This window comes from Choloepus didactylus, chromosome 9 (genome assembly GCF_015220235.1).
Source record: "Choloepus didactylus isolate mChoDid1 chromosome 9, mChoDid1.pri, whole genome shotgun sequence".
Lineage (NCBI taxonomy): Eukaryota > Metazoa > Chordata > Mammalia > Pilosa > Megalonychidae > Choloepus > Choloepus didactylus.
The window spans coordinates 78,119,302-78,137,883 of record NC_051315.1 but is presented as its reverse complement, the minus strand read 5'-3'; positions in this window follow the sequence as shown (position 1 = coordinate 78,137,883).

Sequence of the window (18,582 nt, the reverse complement as noted above, 5' to 3'; positions counted from 1 at the left end):
AAGCATTTTTCAGCAATTACGTAGTCATTAAAGTCACTTTTACAGTAAATGAAATCACTCTAGATTACTAAAGGGAAAAAGAAAGTAAAACAAGGGCAAGGTCCTTATAGGTACTAATTAACCGTGGTGGGCTGAGGAAATGAAGTCCCATGAAATGGAACAGTGAAGAAAGGGACCAGGCCATTGAAGTATCACAAAAGCTAAGCATGAGTCAATAGTATAAAATAGTAACATTCCATGAAAAATCAGAAAATAAGGATGTAAAAAAATTCTATTCAGAGTATTAGTCACATTACAGATCATGATTTTAGTTTTGTGACTATCATCTAAATAGATTAATTTAATTACTAGTTAAAAGTTTCAACATTTATCTCAGATTTTTATCAGAAACCTATATTTTATCACAATCAATGGATAGAGGAAATATCAATTGCTAGATGATTATCCACATATATTCCATTTGAATGGCTGCATGTGATTTGCCTCCCTAATGACAGGATAAGTGGGCACTTGGCTTTTTTATTAGTTTACCCAAAAGGTAAAATGTCCAGAGGATGATGTTGAGAATTAACACCACCAACTAATTAAATTTAATTAGGTCAACCTGCATGAGATAATTAACATAAGTAATTTCGATTTTAAAGTGCCCCAAAGGGTAGTAGTATTTGTATATTTGCTAAGAGAACTTCAGTGAGGAAAGAAAGGAAAGGAGACAAGTGTGAATGTTAGAAAAGTGACACACTGTAATTTGTCATGACATTTTGTATCTAAGGACTTGTTTTATTAAAATTTATAAATACCTCTCCAAAACTATTCAGAGAAACTTTCTCCTCACCTTCAGCTCTGTCTTATAATGATTATTGTATTTCTTTCCTATTTAGGAACCATCTGACAATTTTACCTTGTTAAATGTACTGGGCTAATAAACATGTAACTCAGAATATATCTGTTGGAATAAAGGTCTTTAGTTCACAATATTTGAGGTAATTTTGTTAAAGAATTCAACTCATTTTGACTGAGAATGTGAAAAAATGAGTTACACTGACTGAGATAGTCAGAATTCTATAGCTATTGTGAAGAGAAAGATATAGTTTCTCACATATTAAATCCTTGACATCAGGATGCGTTTTATGAGTATAATTGGCAGAGTTTTTCCTTTTTCCAGTTATAAAATATTGGTAGTTCATAAAATTGATAGGGTCATAGACTAGATAATATAATAGTAAAGTTTTTATATCCTAAAGCGTATATAATAATTGCCCTATCTTGTCTTATAGTATGTTTTTTTTTAAAAAAAAGAGTTACATAATAGTTAATAAAGCCAATATGTACAATTAAATAAACTAAAGTATACATCCATATATTGATGATCCTAGTCAATAAATGGGTGGTTGGTAACCTGAAAACTTTTTGTGAGCCCCTTTTCTTTCTTCTAGAGGCAACAATTATCTTAAATTTTATATCACTCCTAAGTTTTTTGTTTTTTTTTTAAATTCATTGCCATTTAGGTTTTCTAGAAAATATTGCTTAGTTTTGCCTGTTTTTAAACTCTGCAAATGAAATTCTACTGAACCTATTGTTTTGATTTGCTTCTTTTGCTCAACTATATTTTTGAATGTACAATACAGGCAATTTTTGAGAATAATTTGTCAAGCTGATATCCCATCACCCCCAGATCCCCTAGTGTGTGTCTCTAAAAGTAAGGGCATCTTCCTATATGACCATACCATAGCTATCAAAATCAGAAACTTATTATTGATGCATTCCTAACACAATCCCCAGAGGCTGCTAAAGTTTGGTCAATTGTATGAAAATGTTTTTTATAGTCAAAGGATCCAGCGTAGACCGACATGTTATAGTTAGTTGTCAGGTCTTTGAACTTCTTCAGTCTAGAAAGTTTGTCTGTTTCCTCATGGTTAGATTTAGGTTATACATCTTTGGCAAGGGTAGCACAGAAATGATGCTGTGTTCTTTTTATTGCCTCCATCAGGTTGAGCACAATCTCGATTTGTCCGATTTCTGATGATATGTACTTTGGTCACTTGATATCTGACAGGTTTTTCTATCGTAAAGTTAATTATTTTTCCTCTGATTTTAATAAGTTTTTTGTGGGGCAGTGCATTCAAACTATGCACTTATGAAATTTTCAGTGCATTCATTAGTGCATTTATCACTATGGACTCTGGGATTCCTATTTTATCCAGTAAATGAGAATCCATTACTATTCTTATTTATTTTGATGCTCAGATTATTCTAATTTCCTATTGGGAGTCTGTTCACGCTGATATCTATGCCCTTTTCACATGTTGCCCAATTGCTTTGAGAGCCTTCTTTCTTTCTGGCACAAGATATTCCAGGCGTCTCTTGGACTTTCCCTTGCACAGACCTAGGATTAACCACTTTTCCAAGTGACAGCAAGATGCTAGAAGTGCTCATTCTCATGAGCCTTCACAATAGACATTGCTAGGGAATATATGTATGCACACGCACAAGCACATATGTATATGCAGGTAGCTAGATAGATATAGAAGTACTACATGGTTCATTTTACTTTTATTCCTTTCTGTATTGCCTTCTCTGATAGTGAAAACTGGCTCCTGTATCCTTAACTATTTACCTTTTTGATCACTCTCTCCATACCTCTCCCTTCTCCCTTCTGCCTCACCTCTCTTTACTTCAGACACCCCTATGCAGGGAAACCTTCTCACACTACTTACGCTGACTCCCCACACCGGACACTACAGTCTGTGTGGATCATCTCTTTACCCCACTCGGACTTCAACATCCTGGATCTACCTAGCCTCTCACCCAGCATTTACCACTGATGCCCTTCTAACCTCACTTAAATTCAGACGCCTGTCCAAGTCCACACCTGTCAGGTAGAAAACCTCATCCCACTCAGATTTCTGATACTCCATGCCAGGCACCTTATCCTGTTCAAGCTCTGGCACCTTTGCTCTGGGTAATCAGTGCACACTTCTCACCCCGTCACCCTTGCCACAGATATCTACTTTCCTCTGCCCTAAATAATGGCTTTAGGACCAATTGTGAAAAGAGGAAAAATGAAAGGGAAAGGTGAGAGAGGAAATGGAACAGAATGGCAGATGAGAAAGTGAAAGAGGAAAGCAGAAAGGGAAGTCTTAAGGTGCATGTAGATTAATTTTGAATGTTAAACCTCACTAGAATAAACCCCCTTGCTCATAGTACATTCTCTTTATATATTGCTTTTTTACATTAGATAATATTTTGTTTGTTACATTCGTATCCATATTCACAGAAGATATTGAACTGTAACTTGCTTTTCTAGTAAGGTGTTAATATCAGGAGTATGCTCATGTTGTATATCAGGATTCTGGTGACCTCATAAAACAATTTGGAAAAGTGTTCCGTCTTTATTTTCTGAAATAATGTTAGTAAGACTAATGTTATTCCTTCCTTAAATATTTGGTATTTGGCTCTATTGTTTAACTTCATTCTTTCTCTTTGGTTTTGTCTGGGAATTAGTATCTTGTTGACTCCAGGAGGTTAGAAAAAAGAAGGGTTTAAAAAAATATTTTATCCAGCAATTTTAGCATTTCTTTGGTTCTTTTTTAGTAGTGAGAGTGGACCATATCCCTAAATTCTCATTACACTTATTTGTTTTACACTTACATCTGATGTCTGTTTAATTTCATGTGTAGATGGCATGAAGTTTTAATTTTATTTTTCAATATATTGTTGCCCCATTTTTAGCTCTTTATTATTATTATTGTATTGTTTCCCCACATAGTAAGATGAATGTCTTGTATCGTCTCCTAAATTTTCCCATCAACTCTTTCTGGAATTTTTATTCTGTTCCACTCATGCATCAGTACAACATTGTTTTAACTCTAAAGATTCATGAAGATTCATAAAGTATTTTAATACATTTTGGGACTCTCTTTTTTTTTTTTTATCTAGAAAGCCTTGCTTATTTTAATGTTAATTGTTTAGAAACTTTTTTTATTCTGTTTTCCAAATACTTATTGGTATTTTTGTTTGGCTTATATTAAATTTATGCTTAATTTCAAGAGACATGCCATTGTTATGATGTTGAGTATTCCTACCAAAGAATTAAATCTTTCCATTTGTTTGTCCATTTCCACAAGGCAATGAAAAAAATGGATGTATTCTACTATTAAAATAACTGAATAGCAAACATGCCATAAACAAAGTCAAAAAACAAATGACAACCTTGGGAAAATATTTGGAATTTATATCCCATGAAAAATTTCCCAAATATATATACCTTCCTAGAAATGGAGAAAAAATTCAAACTGGACAATAGTTTTAAAGGGATAATGATTTTGAAGAGTAAAAAAGTGTAAATATGCACACAGACAAAAAATATATTGAGGGAAATTACCTATATTTTCATAAAAATTATAAAGTTCACTAACACTAGTGGTGAGGCTACAGGAAAATGAACACTTCATACATCACTTATGATCTACGAATTACTGCAACCAAAAATCAGGCTCCTTTTGGCAATAAAAAATACATAGACATGTTTTCTGATCCATTTTATTTTGGGGATTTGTCATTTGGATATGTTGCATGCAAGGTAGATATATAGACATTTATCTCTCTCTGTAAATTTCCTCATGTCATTTCTATATATATTTCCCCATGTCATTTCATATAATAGCCAAAGTTTTGATACCACTTAAATGTCCATTAATAGGAAACAATTTATATTTGTAATGGAACATCTCTACAATGGAAAAATATGGAATTGTGGGGGGAAAAAGAGAAATCACTATTCACTGATATGGAATTATATTCAAGATATATTTTTAATAAGCATTCTATTTTAGAACAGTTTTAGATTTACAGAAAAATTGAAAAGGAAGCATAGAAGTTTTACATATACCTGTTTCCCATATTATTATCTATTTTAGTAATGCTATTAACCAATACTGATATATTGTTATTAAAATATATGCTTTATTCAGATTCCCTTCATTTTTACTTAATGTCCTTTTCTATTCCAGAATACATTACATTTAGTCAACATGTCTCTTTAAGCTTCTCTTGACTGTGAGTTTCTCAGACTTTCACTATTTTGGTTTTTTTTGTTTTACTCATATTTTAATGTAACAATTGTTTCATCAACTTCCAGGGTACTTTATTATTATTTTTTTTTTACTTTCAGGTGATAATTACTTTACTAAAAACAGTAATTACATTGGCAATGCTTCCAACTGGTAACTTAAAAATTTTTTTGACCTAGAGAATTTTGAGGTTACTGGTCAGGTATTTTGTAGACTATTAATCAGTTGTGATTTTTGTGATACTTTTCTCATGATTAGATTATGTGTTTTAGGGAGGAAGATCACAGAGGTAACATGCCATTTTCACCATAGCATGTCAAGGGCACATACTACCATGACTTACTATTATTTATGTTAACCTTGATCACCTGGCTAAGGTAGTGATTGTCAGATTCCTCACCTCTAAAAGTGTTCTTTTTCCCCTTTTCATATTGTACTCTTTGGAAGGAATTCAGTACATACAGCCTATATGAAAGAATGGAGAGTTACACTCCACCCTCGTTGAGGGCAGAGAATATACATTATTCAAAATTCTGCACAGAGATTGTCTATTCTCCTAGTTTATTTTTTAAATCATTTATATCAGTACTCATGGATTTTTTTTTAAGGTTTTGGGTAATAATCCAGTACTACTTGATATTTTTGCTCAAATTGTCTCTGCTTTGGCCATTGGGAGTTCTTTCAGTTGGCTCTTTGACATACCCCTGTCATTATGATTTGTTTCAACTCTCCCTTACTTTCTGTCACTGCAAGATCCTATGATTCTCCAGTCCCACCTTCTGTATTTCCTGCCTTAGTCCTACAATTAGCCATTTCTCCAAAAAGCCCTGGTTTCTTCTATTGGTGAAAAGTATTAGAAACCAAGTTCTGGGTGCTACATGTGCTCATTGCTACTGGTGTGCCATTACTTCTAGGCTCTCTACATCGACAAAACAAAGAAATATACAAATATATACAAACTGTATATATACAGAGGTCTATAAATATTTACATAGGTATGAATTTGTGTCTATTTAACCTAATTATGAGTGGATATGATGTCTCCAGTTCTAATCTATTGCCATATTTATCATTTTAGTCTCCTCTCCTCACTTACCTGTAACCTCCCACTAAAACAAGATACCTGGCTCCCACCATCTGCCATCCATTTACTTAACTGTTCCATCCAAATATACATGAAGATCAGTATCGTAATTCTTAACCCACAGTGTACAGTACTTACATGCCGTTTCTTTTGCCTTTAGTTGTATATATTTCTTTCATTTTCAAAGTTATTCAGGTCAGCACCTTTTCCCTCTTCCCTTTACTGACCTAGTTTCATATATTTGTAATACAATAAGATTGTTTTGTCACATTTTGCATTATGTCCTGGGATTCCCTGACATGCAGAATTATTTTTTTAAAATTTGTGTACATTAAGATTCATTGTGTTGTAAAGTTCCACAGATTTTGACAAATGTATAGTGTCATGTATCCATCACACAATATCATGCAGAATAGTTTTACCACCCTAAAACATCCCCTGTGCGTCATCTATTCAACCCTCTTCTAAGTCTCCTGAACCTCTGGCAACAACTGATCTTTTTATCATCTCTATACTTTTGCCAATCCCAGAATGTCATATAACTGGAATCATACAGTATGCAGCCTTTTCAGACTGGCTTCTTTCACAAAGCAGTATATATTTAAGGCTTTTATGAGGCTTAATGGCTCATTTCTTTTTATTCATGAATAATATACCACTGTATGGAAATGCCACAGTTTGTTTATGCGTTGATCCATTGAAGGGCCTCTTGGTTGCTTCCAGTTTTGATGATTACGAGTAAAGCTGATATACACTTTTCCATGCAAGTGTTGTGTGGACATAAGTTTTCATTTCTGTTAGGTAAATACCTAGGAGAATGATTACTGCATTGAATGATAAGACTATGTTTGGCTTGTAAAAAACTTTCAAACAGTCTTCCAAACTGGTTGTACCATTTTGCATTTGCACTAGCAGTGAATGCGAGTTGCTTTGCATCCTCCCCAGCAATTAGCATTGTCAGTTTTTTGGAGTTTAACCATTCTAATAGGTGTTCCTTTAATTTGCATTTCCCTAATGACAAGTGATTTTGAGCATCTTTTCATCTGTTTATTTACCATCTGCATGTCTTCTTTCATGAGCTGCCTGTTTAGATCTTTTACCCATTTTCAACTGGGTTTTTTTTTTTTTCTTATTTTTGAGTTTTGTGAGTTCCTACAAATTCTTTATCAGATACATGTTTTGCAAATGTTGTCTCTAAGTCTGTGGCTTTTCTTTTGATTCTCTGAAAAGTGTCTTTTACGGGGTAGAGATTTTTAATTTTAATAAAGTCCGTTATCCATGGTTTTCTGTCCTAGATTGTGCCCTGGTATTTAAATTGTACCTAAAAACTCATCACTAAATTTAATGTCACATAGATTTTCTCCAATGCTTTCTGCTAGAAGTGTTAACACTGTTGCATTTTATGTCTATCATCCCTTCAGAATAATTTTTCATGGAAGATGTAAGGTCTGTGTCTAGGTTCACTTTTATTTATTTATTTACTTTTTTTTTTTTTTGCATACAGGCATTCAATTTTCCAGTATTATTTGTTGAAAGGATTAACCTCTCTCCAATGAACTGACTGTGTTCCTTTGTCAACGATCATTTCAATGAACTTTTGTGGGTCTAGGTCTATGCTGGCTGTTCTGTTTCATTGGCCTATGGGTCAATACCATGCTGTGTCACATACTTACTCGATACCAGTCGGACTCAGACTCTGTAAAAGTCTTTTGCCCTGGGGAGGAGGACTTTGTTATGGACGGTGTTCTGCATGTATTTCTCAATGATTACCCTTCCCCAATCCCTGCCAGAGCAAGAAAGGATGTTTCTGGGATCCTTACTGTGAGAACCTGGTGGGTCTGCCAGAAGTAAAGCCCACAAAGTTGTGGGGATCACTTATGGACTCATGAGTTTCTCCCTCCAACATTCATCAACATTCAGCTTCCAAAAATTCGTCAAAATTACCATTTAAGTACTCAGTTTATGATTCTCTAGGCTTCAGCTCCAACTTAGCTAATGTTGACTATGACTTTCTATTTGCCTGTCTCTCTAGTGTTTGGTGTAGAGATTTACCCTGTAATCTTAATTCTCTGAGGGGTCCAAGGAAAGCCATAATTTGCAGGGGGGTTTTTTTTTCCAGCTTTTTCTTGTTATCAGGTCTACAGTGATGGCTTCCAAGTTCTTTATGCATGGAGCAGATATGTAAAATGTGTCCCAGTATATGTATTTTTAAGTAAAAAAAAAAAAAAAAAAAAAAGCAAGGCATGGAACCATGTGTATAGATTGCTACTTTATGCAGAAAGGGGAGGGGATTATATAGCTATATTTGTTTCATCATACATAGAGCATGATTAAAAAACAACCAGGTTAAATGTTGAAGAAGAGGAGAGAACCACAGTTTCTGCATACATCATGGACAGGGATAGATGACACATTTGCTTTCCATAAATATATTTAGTATTGATATTTTGAATGCTAATATATTCCTTCATGAAAAAAACTAAAAATAGGAAATTAGGTAAAATGTTCATTTTCAAGTACTTACCTATTTTCTTTCCATGTGATTATTTCTTACATTATCTTTTCTCCTTTCTCACTGTAGTCATTTTCCTTGGTAATTAATAATCTCACTTTGGGATACTGGGGTGATATTATCCATACCAAATGGTGAGTTATTAAAGATATCCATGGTGTGGTAGTCTCCTTTTGTACCTTGCACATGATATCCTAGCAGTAGGAACAAAATCACAGGAATTGCTGCTCTTACATATAAGCACCTTGCAGTACAGTGCAATGATGAAAGTTTGATGGATGGTCCTATGTGGATTATGTGCTCTCTGTAAATGAAATAAGAGTGAGATTGGTCTATTTATATGTACATGAACATGATGGGATGTATCCATATATCTTACTAACTTTGGAATGATTTTTAGAAGTTGCCAGTACAAGATAGAACATTATTGAATATATCAAGCTTATTTCTTAAGGATCCAATTTGTTTAACTTTTTTTTTAAAACCAGCAAAATGGATTTTTCATTTTTAATATTGAAATAAATTATTTCTATGGTTTTTAAAACTGACTAGTGAATCTAATTTTTTTTTCAGTAAGCCTGAATATGATATGCCTCCAGCATCTATTACAGACACGAAGACTATGTGTTCTTTTAACTCTAGTGTTAACTCTTATTTATTGTTTTATCCACAAAAAGAAACATTGGTTTATTATGCTTTTTAAAGGATCAGTTGTACTTTAGAACAAAAGTTTCAAGTACAAAGTTAAAGGCAAAAGCATCATTTTAAGCAGGAAAATTTAATTTTATATATGTCTCTCTATATACTACCTGCTAAGTTAAAGCTGCCTGTAACCTAAAATGAGAGCTGCAGATATACCTAACATTTTTTAATAATGCCAAATGACATGCATGTACACCACACCAAGTTGAAAACGCACAGTATATAACATCCCTATAATGTTTACAATGTTAAAAGGAATGATACAATTACAATTTTATTTTTGAAGAATGCTAAGCTAACAAGCATGAAACCTTCTAAAAGAATATGTTCAAGGTTAGTAGTTTGTATGAGAAGACATCACATTACTATTTCATGCTTTTAATACAGTACATAGGACTGAATAAAGAAGAACTATAGTCCCCGTAGACGAGAATTAACCATATGTGGTAGTTTGAATCTGAAGGCACCCCAGGAAAACATGTTCTTAAATCTAATCCATTCCTGTGGTTGTAAATTCATTATAAGTAGGATGACCTTTTGATGAAGCTACTTCAGTTAAGGTGTGACCCACCTCAATCAGGATGGGTCTTAATCCTATACCGGAATCCTTTATAAATGGAAAGAGTTCAGAATTGAGAGAGAAAGCCACAGAAGCAAGAAGCCACCATGTTCTTTGCCACGTGGCAGAGGAGCGAAAGATCACTGGCAACAGGTCTTCAGGAAGAAAGCATCACCTTGATGATACCCTGACTTGGACATTTTCCTGGCTTCAACACCATAAGCTAATAAATTCGCACTGTTGTAGCCAAACCATTTCATGGTATTTGCTTATGCAGTCTAGGGAACTAAAGCACAATATTTAAAAAATAAAAGAAATACTCCTCAAAAAGTGGTTGAATATTCTTCCTCAATGTCACATCCTCTGTGTCTTCAACAATTATTTATAACTTAAACCTATTTCGTTGTGACCTTGAAAGGCATAAAGAACATCTAGTCACACACCTATCTGATAATAGGCCCTTTCAATTTGAAAGACCATTGTAAAATCAGACTGCAATTAACCTCAATTCCTCTAATCTTTATAGATTTCATTTTAAATTCCCAAATACTAGATTTAAAGGGAAAAGAGAACCAAAAGACATAATTTGGCAAATGTACCGAGTTTTTGAAAGATAAAACAACAAACATTACGGTTACAGAATTGAATGTGGTAGGACATAAGTCTACCTTCTAAAAAGAGATATGTTGGCAATTTGAACAAAGTGTTTTGAATGCATGAAAAGAGAGTAATACTTTCAAATTCATGAGGAATTTTTATTTTGAGCTGGGTCTTCTAGGATGAGTAGGGTATAGGCAAGCAAAGAAAAGAAATGAGTTAAAAACTTATACCTTAACATCTATCTGACATGTTTTTTAATCCCTCGCCACTATCTTAATCCAGGTGCTCATCATTTATCATCTGAAATACTTCTATACTATTTAGTACTAACCAGGCCTCTGGGTATATGCATCTCCAATTCAGTGTAGTCCTGCTGCCAGGGTTTATCCGATACGCAGTAACCAGAGATGGGTAATTGTGACATAAAAGCCTAATCTTTGATAGGGCTATCAATCAAAAAACCCACAACCATCACCATCACAACACACACACGCACTTTTTTTTTCTGCTTTGTACAAAACTGGAATCTCTGAAAGAAGGGATAAGCACTAGGGAGAATTTATATCTCCTGCCCACATTCCTGGATTTGTTCTAAACTATTTCCAGTTGTAAAGCAACTAATTAGGATTCTCATTTAAATAACAATCCAATAATTTTTGGTAGGAATTCTTCCCAGACTCTTAAAAATAATTGAATTGTGTATTTTCAGAGTTATTTCCATTTTAAGTGTGTTAATAGTCATTCAAAGGTATTTTTCCCCTATCCTCACCAAATGTCTCTGGGAAGCAAGCAGGATAAGTGCTTGCTTGAAAGGCCTTTTAATGAGTATTTGGAATAAGGATGATCGAGCAAAGTTAACCTCAATGCCATCTTAAAGCAAAATTATATGTACTTGGAAATTTCTGAATAATTTATACTGTATCATCATGAACTTCTCTCATTATTGTATTTATTAGCATAAAATGCTTAAGATAAATTGGCAAATTTAAGAAAGAAGAAAAGAAAATAGAATAAGGAAAAAGATTTCAAAAGAAAGTGAGAGTGAAAAAATGTGATAGAGGAGCATTTCCCCCTACAACTTTTTCCAGGGAGCTTGTTACCAATATGGGTCTAGTAATCAAAATATTACTGAGGAACTAGGCAAAGTCAGCTTTAATCTACTCCAGAGACTATACATCTGTGGAAAGTGGTCCCAATCCAACTCCTCCTTAGTTGCTACTAGAGGCTTTTTATCAAATGCATAGATCTCCAAAATAACATACCTATTCATGATTGATTTCATTTAACTGGCTCTCCCTTGACTGTGCATGGCATCAGTGTAAATCCAATGTTAGGGAGGACTATACAGACAACTAACATGCCTAACAGTTTCCCTGAACAACAAAACAAACACCCAAGCCTGTAGGGTTAAACCATTCAATAACTTGTTCATTCTTCCATGCAGCTTGTAACCACCACTGGAAAAGTATGTGTAAGAGGCAAGTAATTTGCCTTGATAAAAAATACCTGATCTGTTTCAATGACATTTTTTTTGTTTGGATGCTGAATAGGATGATGAATCATGATGTTGAATAGGATGAACAAATGGCTTTTAAAGACAAATAAATTGGTAGCAATATTTGAACTTCTGAGTCAGAACTAATCTATGAATTGGCCCTTTATCAGGTAAGATTTATATCACTACACCTGTCAAAAGAAGGCAATGAAGTTTTTGAATCTGTATTTATAAGCACTTACAGAACTTTCTAAACCAAGTCAGTTTCCATGGAAACAGGAATTATCTGTTTAAGTCTGACCTTTCCTTTGCATAGTTTAGTTCTGGCAGCTATTTGAACACTGTTTTAGAAAGCACATATAACCCAGAGAACCTTACCAGGGGATATACAAAGTAGGATGTAATTCAAAATGCTAAGCTTTAAAACTGCAGTTAAAGTAAGCCATTTTTAAAATGAGACTTTTCATTTCTTCAATAGCACATGAATTTATTTTAAGCCAGTGTTACCTCATAATATTTGAAAGCACGAGTTGGAACAAAATGGAGAACACTATTTGATCTTTTTATTATTACAGGTAAATTTTGTTACATAAGTGAATATTAGAATAAAAACATATACCTGTAATAAGGAAATGTCTTTCTGTATATAATGGGCACTCATTAGAAACAATCTAAATGGATCAATAAATCCACATAGTGTGCCTCACACATATTATATTAGCACAATAATCCATGACCACAACTCTGGAAAGTAGATATCATTATCCTATTTTTCAGTTGCAAAAATCTGAAGCAGGCTAAATGATCACTCAGTGTCATACATCTAGTCTTTGAAGCCAGGTTTTATGTCTGCAGATTCTAAAACACAGATCCTTTTAATTTCTCCCTTTTAAATTGTGAATAAATGAAGTAATATTAAGTAGAAGAAAATTTTCATCTGAAATAATGACAGCCTTCTAAGGTTAGTTAATTAATATAAGATTTGATAAAATAGCTATATTTCTGTTTTCTGCATCTGAAAAGGTTCTTTTTTCTTTTTTCTTTACATTTCATAATTGTGAAAAATCAATTATGATAGTTTCAGAAATGTGATAGTAAGTGGGAGAAAATCTGTTTAGGTCAGACAGATTAGAATCTTACAACAGAAAATTTCAGAAATCAGATAATTATGGAAATTGTCATTGGAGCTCCATGTTCAATAAAAACCAGTTGCCATCGAGTGTAACTGAGGAAAAAACAAAGTTGTTCTAGAAAAAGACATTTAATTCTGTTTACTAGTTTGAACTTCCACAGCCACTCCAACACAAAGAAAAATATTCCATGAAGAAAACAAAAATCTCTTTGAGACAACCACTGCAAACATAAAGGCAAAGAACTAAAATAAAATTCAGTATGAATCAAGTGTAAAATAAATGAGTTTCCATCAGTTTGACAGAATGACTTTAAAAATCCTTGAAGGACAGTGGCAATTTAATTTCTTTAAGAAACAATTTTAAACATCTCAAATTATATAAAATATGAAAATGTTATATTTTGGCTTACTTCTATTTAATAGTTGAAACTCCCTAAAAACTTTTATCTTTTCTGATTTATGATAAAATTTAGATACCATTGAAATATTTGCTTTCTCTTCCAAGTCTATCTTACATGTTTTTATGCTCTATTAACTTACGCCTTCAGTAAATATATTTATGCATCACCTTTCATAAAACTGAAAATACGTAAAAGAAAATAAACACAGGTTTAATTTCTGCAGTTACAGAATATGCTTTGATTTTTTTTCCACAAAATGAATAAAATATGTTTTTCAAGCTTTAGCTTCCATTTTCCTCCTCTTAAAATTGATAACCTAGTCCATGAAGGAAATGGATGATGTTACAGGTTTGAAAACTGGCATCACAGAAAAGATACCAAATAATGGATTACTTTAGTGTGGACTTTGTTGAAATCCACAATAATGAGTCTAAGATGGATGGATAAATAATCTGTCATCAGAAGGCCTATGCTGGTCCAGATAAATTAGGACTGAGCAGTAGGCAATAACCTCACCAAACTATTTAAGTCAGAAAGAATGGAAAGAAAATTTCATTAGAGCTTTCAGCATTGAAAGTTTGTACTGTTAAAATGGCTTTAAGAAGAACTGGAATTCCTTGGAGAAATGTCTGATTCCAGAATGGGGAAACGAAAAATACAAGATGAACATAAAGCATATAATCTGTGCTGGAAAGAAAGAAGATATTCAAAGAATGATAGGGCCACATCAAAAGGATACAGAAGCCAGCTTGAGCTAACAAACACTGGCCAAATCTGGGAAATGTTGAGAATCAAGTTGCAGGGAAAAGATTCAACTTGCACAGCACTAGCTACTCTCAAGTTGAAAGTATACTGCTATCTTTGTCTCATGTTAACTCTGTATCATGGATAAGTCACTCTGGTGAATGCTCTCATTTCTAAATGAAAATGTCTGTCTAGATTGCTAAACTCACCTCTGGCTTTAAAAAATCTGTGAATAGAGACCAACTCTGAGAAGAGTGAGGCTGCAAGGGAAGCTTCCTCCAAAAAACAACTGTTTAACTGGAAAAATGTATGAAAAACAATCATTTAAAGTCTCTGGAATGTGTCCTCAGGACATTAACTGAAGAAACTCTACTAAATCTCAGTAAGAATAAGAGTCCCTGGCATTTGAGCTACAACTCTTTCTGCCCTCAGTTTCCCTCTCTTCCCCATCCCCCACAAATTCCATTTTAAGAAAACCGCTCCAAGGGCTCTAATCCAGGAAGTGCATCCCAGAACAAGGGGAGTCTCTCTCCCCACCGGTCCCAGTCTGCGCTACAGTTTCAAACCCACGGTAGGGGCAGGTTAGGGGTTATGTGTGATTGAGGGGACCGGATACCTTTGCTTCACCCACGTGGTTCCTGAAGGGCGGGAGTTCACAGGTGCAGCAAACCATGACTACTATGACTTGATCTCTTCTGCCTTAGCCTTTAACTCGCTCTTAAGGCAGAGATTTCACATCCGGAGGGGCAAGTCAAGAAGACTCGAGATCTAGGTTCCCCCTCCATCACCCGTTCGCAAAGCAGGGGTGGATTCCAGAATAAGAGATCCACTAGCCCTGCCCCCAGCTTTTGTGAAGTGGTTCAGACGTTCTGTCCAAGAAGAGAAGCAGGCTGGAGAGGCAGTCGGTAAGGATGAAGAGTTCGGAGGCTCTGAATGAGGGAGGCACTGATCTTATTTGGAATTGGATGTGGGAAATCCTGTGCCTAAAGACATTGCCAAAAACAATAGAGGGCTTAGTGGAGAGCAATTAAGAGGACAGGAGAACAGTTTCCTAATAGATGTAGTAATTGGATTAATTGTAATAATTGGATTGCTGGGTTTATAACAGATGGATATATTTTTGACAATAACACAGAAGAGGTGGTTGGGAGCAAAGTTTTACTGGATTAATGACACCAGATGCTAATTCTAATTCAAAGGAAGAAATGAAGAGAATGAGAAAGGGTAAATACAAAGGTAAATATAACAAACTACAAATTTATACTTGTTCTCCTTTCTTCTCTCAGCTTTTAAAAAATATAACATTTATGTATAAAATATAAATATAAATATAAAATATTATTATTTGATATACACACACCAACTATGTATAACAAAGCACGAAGAGAAAGGGATGGAGCTATATAAGGGTAAAATTTCTGTATGTCACCAAAATTAAGTTATGTAAATTGGAAGTTGATTTTAATAAGTTAAGATGTATATTGTCATTCCTAGAGAAAGCAGTAAGAATAATTCAAAAATATATTAAAAATTATTAAAGCAACTAAAATGTTACACTAAAAAAAGGCTACTAAATTGAAAAGAAAATGTTAAAAGAGGAACAGAGGAACAAAAATGGCATGAGACACAGAAACAAAAAGCAACATGGCAGCTATAAATGCAATCGTATAAATAATAACATTGAATGTGAGTGGATTAAATAACAAAGTTAAAAGGCAGAGATAGGGTTGCATTAAAAAAACAAAAACTAAGAGCCAGCTATATGTTGCCTAGAGGGAACATACTTTAAATCTGTATCTTTATAGCTAAAGTACAAGGATGGAAAAGAGGCATCAAGCAAATCGTAACCTAGAGAGCTGGAGGGGCTATACTAACATCAGAAAAGTGGACTTTACACAGAAAATATTAATATATTTGAAGAGGGAGATTTCATAATGACAAAATGTTCAACCCATCAAGAATGAGCAATTATTAACATATGTAACCCTAGCAAAAAGCCCCAAATACATGATGAAAAAACTGACACATAGACAATTCAGCAAACATAGCTGGAAACTTCAATACCCTGCCATCAGTATTATATGAACAACCAAGCAAAAGATCAACAAGGAAATAGAAGACTTGAACAACTCTATATACCAACTAGATCTTACAAAGTTCTCCAGCTCACGATGGAATGAAATTAGAAATCAATAACTGATGGAAATTTGGGAAATTTAGAAATATATGGAAACTAAACAACACAATCTTAAATAACCAATTTGTCAAAGAAGAAATCACAAAGAAAATTAGAAAAAAACTTTAGATGACTGAAAATGAAAACATAACATGCCAAAAAAACTGATGGGATAGAGGTAAAACTATGCCCAGAAGTGTGGTGGTAGGCCCATAATTATAGGATTTGCTGGCCCTAACATATGCTACGTTATCAGGAATTTCTGGCCTGATGGCAATGGAACAGTCTCTCAAACATGCATCTGAGAATCAACTTGTGTGTGATACCCTGTAAAGATGAGATGCTCCGCTTCTTTGTGCTGTATGCACCTTAAACCAATGGTCAATATATAGTTTTCTTCCCAATGTGTAAAATATTATGTCCAGGAGACAAGGGTGGAAACAGGAGCTCTGCTCTCTAACACTTCTGGTAACTTACTTGGGGAATTTGTGCTTCCTTCTCCCATAACTTTAGGCTCTGTGCCTCTAGAGGATATGGTTCCCAGAAGGGGAACACTTCCATTGCCACATCTTCTTATTGGGCTCCTTGCACCTGTTAACTAGCAGACAAATACAGGGAGTTAACATACTGGTAAGATTCATTGACTCTCCTCATCATGAGATGGTAGGAGTATTGTTACATAACAGGGCAAGGTGAAATACATTTGGTATCCAAGCAGTAAACTAGATCATCTTTCCAGCTTTATCTTTAAATGGGCAAGGAGAGCAACCAAGGCGTTATACAGATATGATACTTGGGGACTCACACCCTTCAGTTATGATTGTCTGGTTCACCCAACCAGACAAGCCACCCACACCAACAATTTTCCTCAAGAAAATAGGAATCTAGAATTGGTGGTAAAGTAGAGAGAGGGTAAGTATTAGTAACAGCCACAAAATTAACTAGGAACAAGGATATTATGTATTCCCAAAGTGCTTCACTTGAAACTTTCCCCAGAAAATAAGTCTAAAGTACCCTAGAGAAACTGCCTAGATGGAGTGAACTAATGTGAGAAGGGGATTTGAGCAGTGCAAGTGTTAGGTTACAGGAGGTGCTCTTGGTGCCCTTTATGGCCAGCGCACGCATTCCCAGCTGTTATGAATGTGTCTGATGGCTCACAGCTTCACTCTTCTCTGGAAAACTGCTCTCAACCAGGAGGAGGCACTTTGCCAAGAAAGTCGGGAAAGCGTCCCACCTTCACCCAGGGGTGGCCTACAGAACATGACTTCTTGACGTATGATACAAATGTCTGGCTGTCTCACCTCAATTTGGACAACTCTATGACATCCTTTGTGATTTAAAGCTTCTCATGGGAACTAAAACTCAACATCAATTGAAATACATTTTTTTTTTATCTTCATTTTATTGAGATATATTCACATACTACACAGTCATACAAAACAAATCGTACTTTCGATTGTTTACAGTACCATTACATAGTAGTACATTCATCACCCAAATCAATCCCTGGCACCTTCATTAGCACACACACAAAAATAACAAGAACAATAATCAGAGTGAAAAAGAGCAATTGAAGCAAAAAAGAACACTGGGTACCTTTGTCTGTTTGTTTCCTTCCCCTATTTTTCTACTCATCCATCCATAAACTAGACAAAGTGGAGTGTGGTCCTTATGGCTTTCCCAATCCCATTGTCACCCCTCATAAGCTACATTTTTATACAACTGTCTTCGAGATTCATGGGTTCTGGGTTGTAGTTTGATAGTTTCAGGTATCCACCACCAGCTACCCCAATTCTTTAGAACCTAAACAGGGTTGTCTAAAGTGTGCGTAAGAGTGCCCACCAGAGTGACCTCTCGGCTCCTTTTGGAATCTCTCTGCCACTGAAGCTTATTTCATTTCCTTTCACATCCCCCTTTTGGTCAAGAAGATGTTCTCCGTCCCACGATGCCGGGTCTACATTCCTCCCCGGGAGTCATATTCCACGTTGCCAGGGAGATTCACTCCCCTGGGTGTCTGATCCCACGTAGGGGGGAGGGCAGTGATTTCACCTTTCAAGTTGGCTTAGCTAGAGAGACAGGGCCACATCTGAGCAACAAAGAGGCAT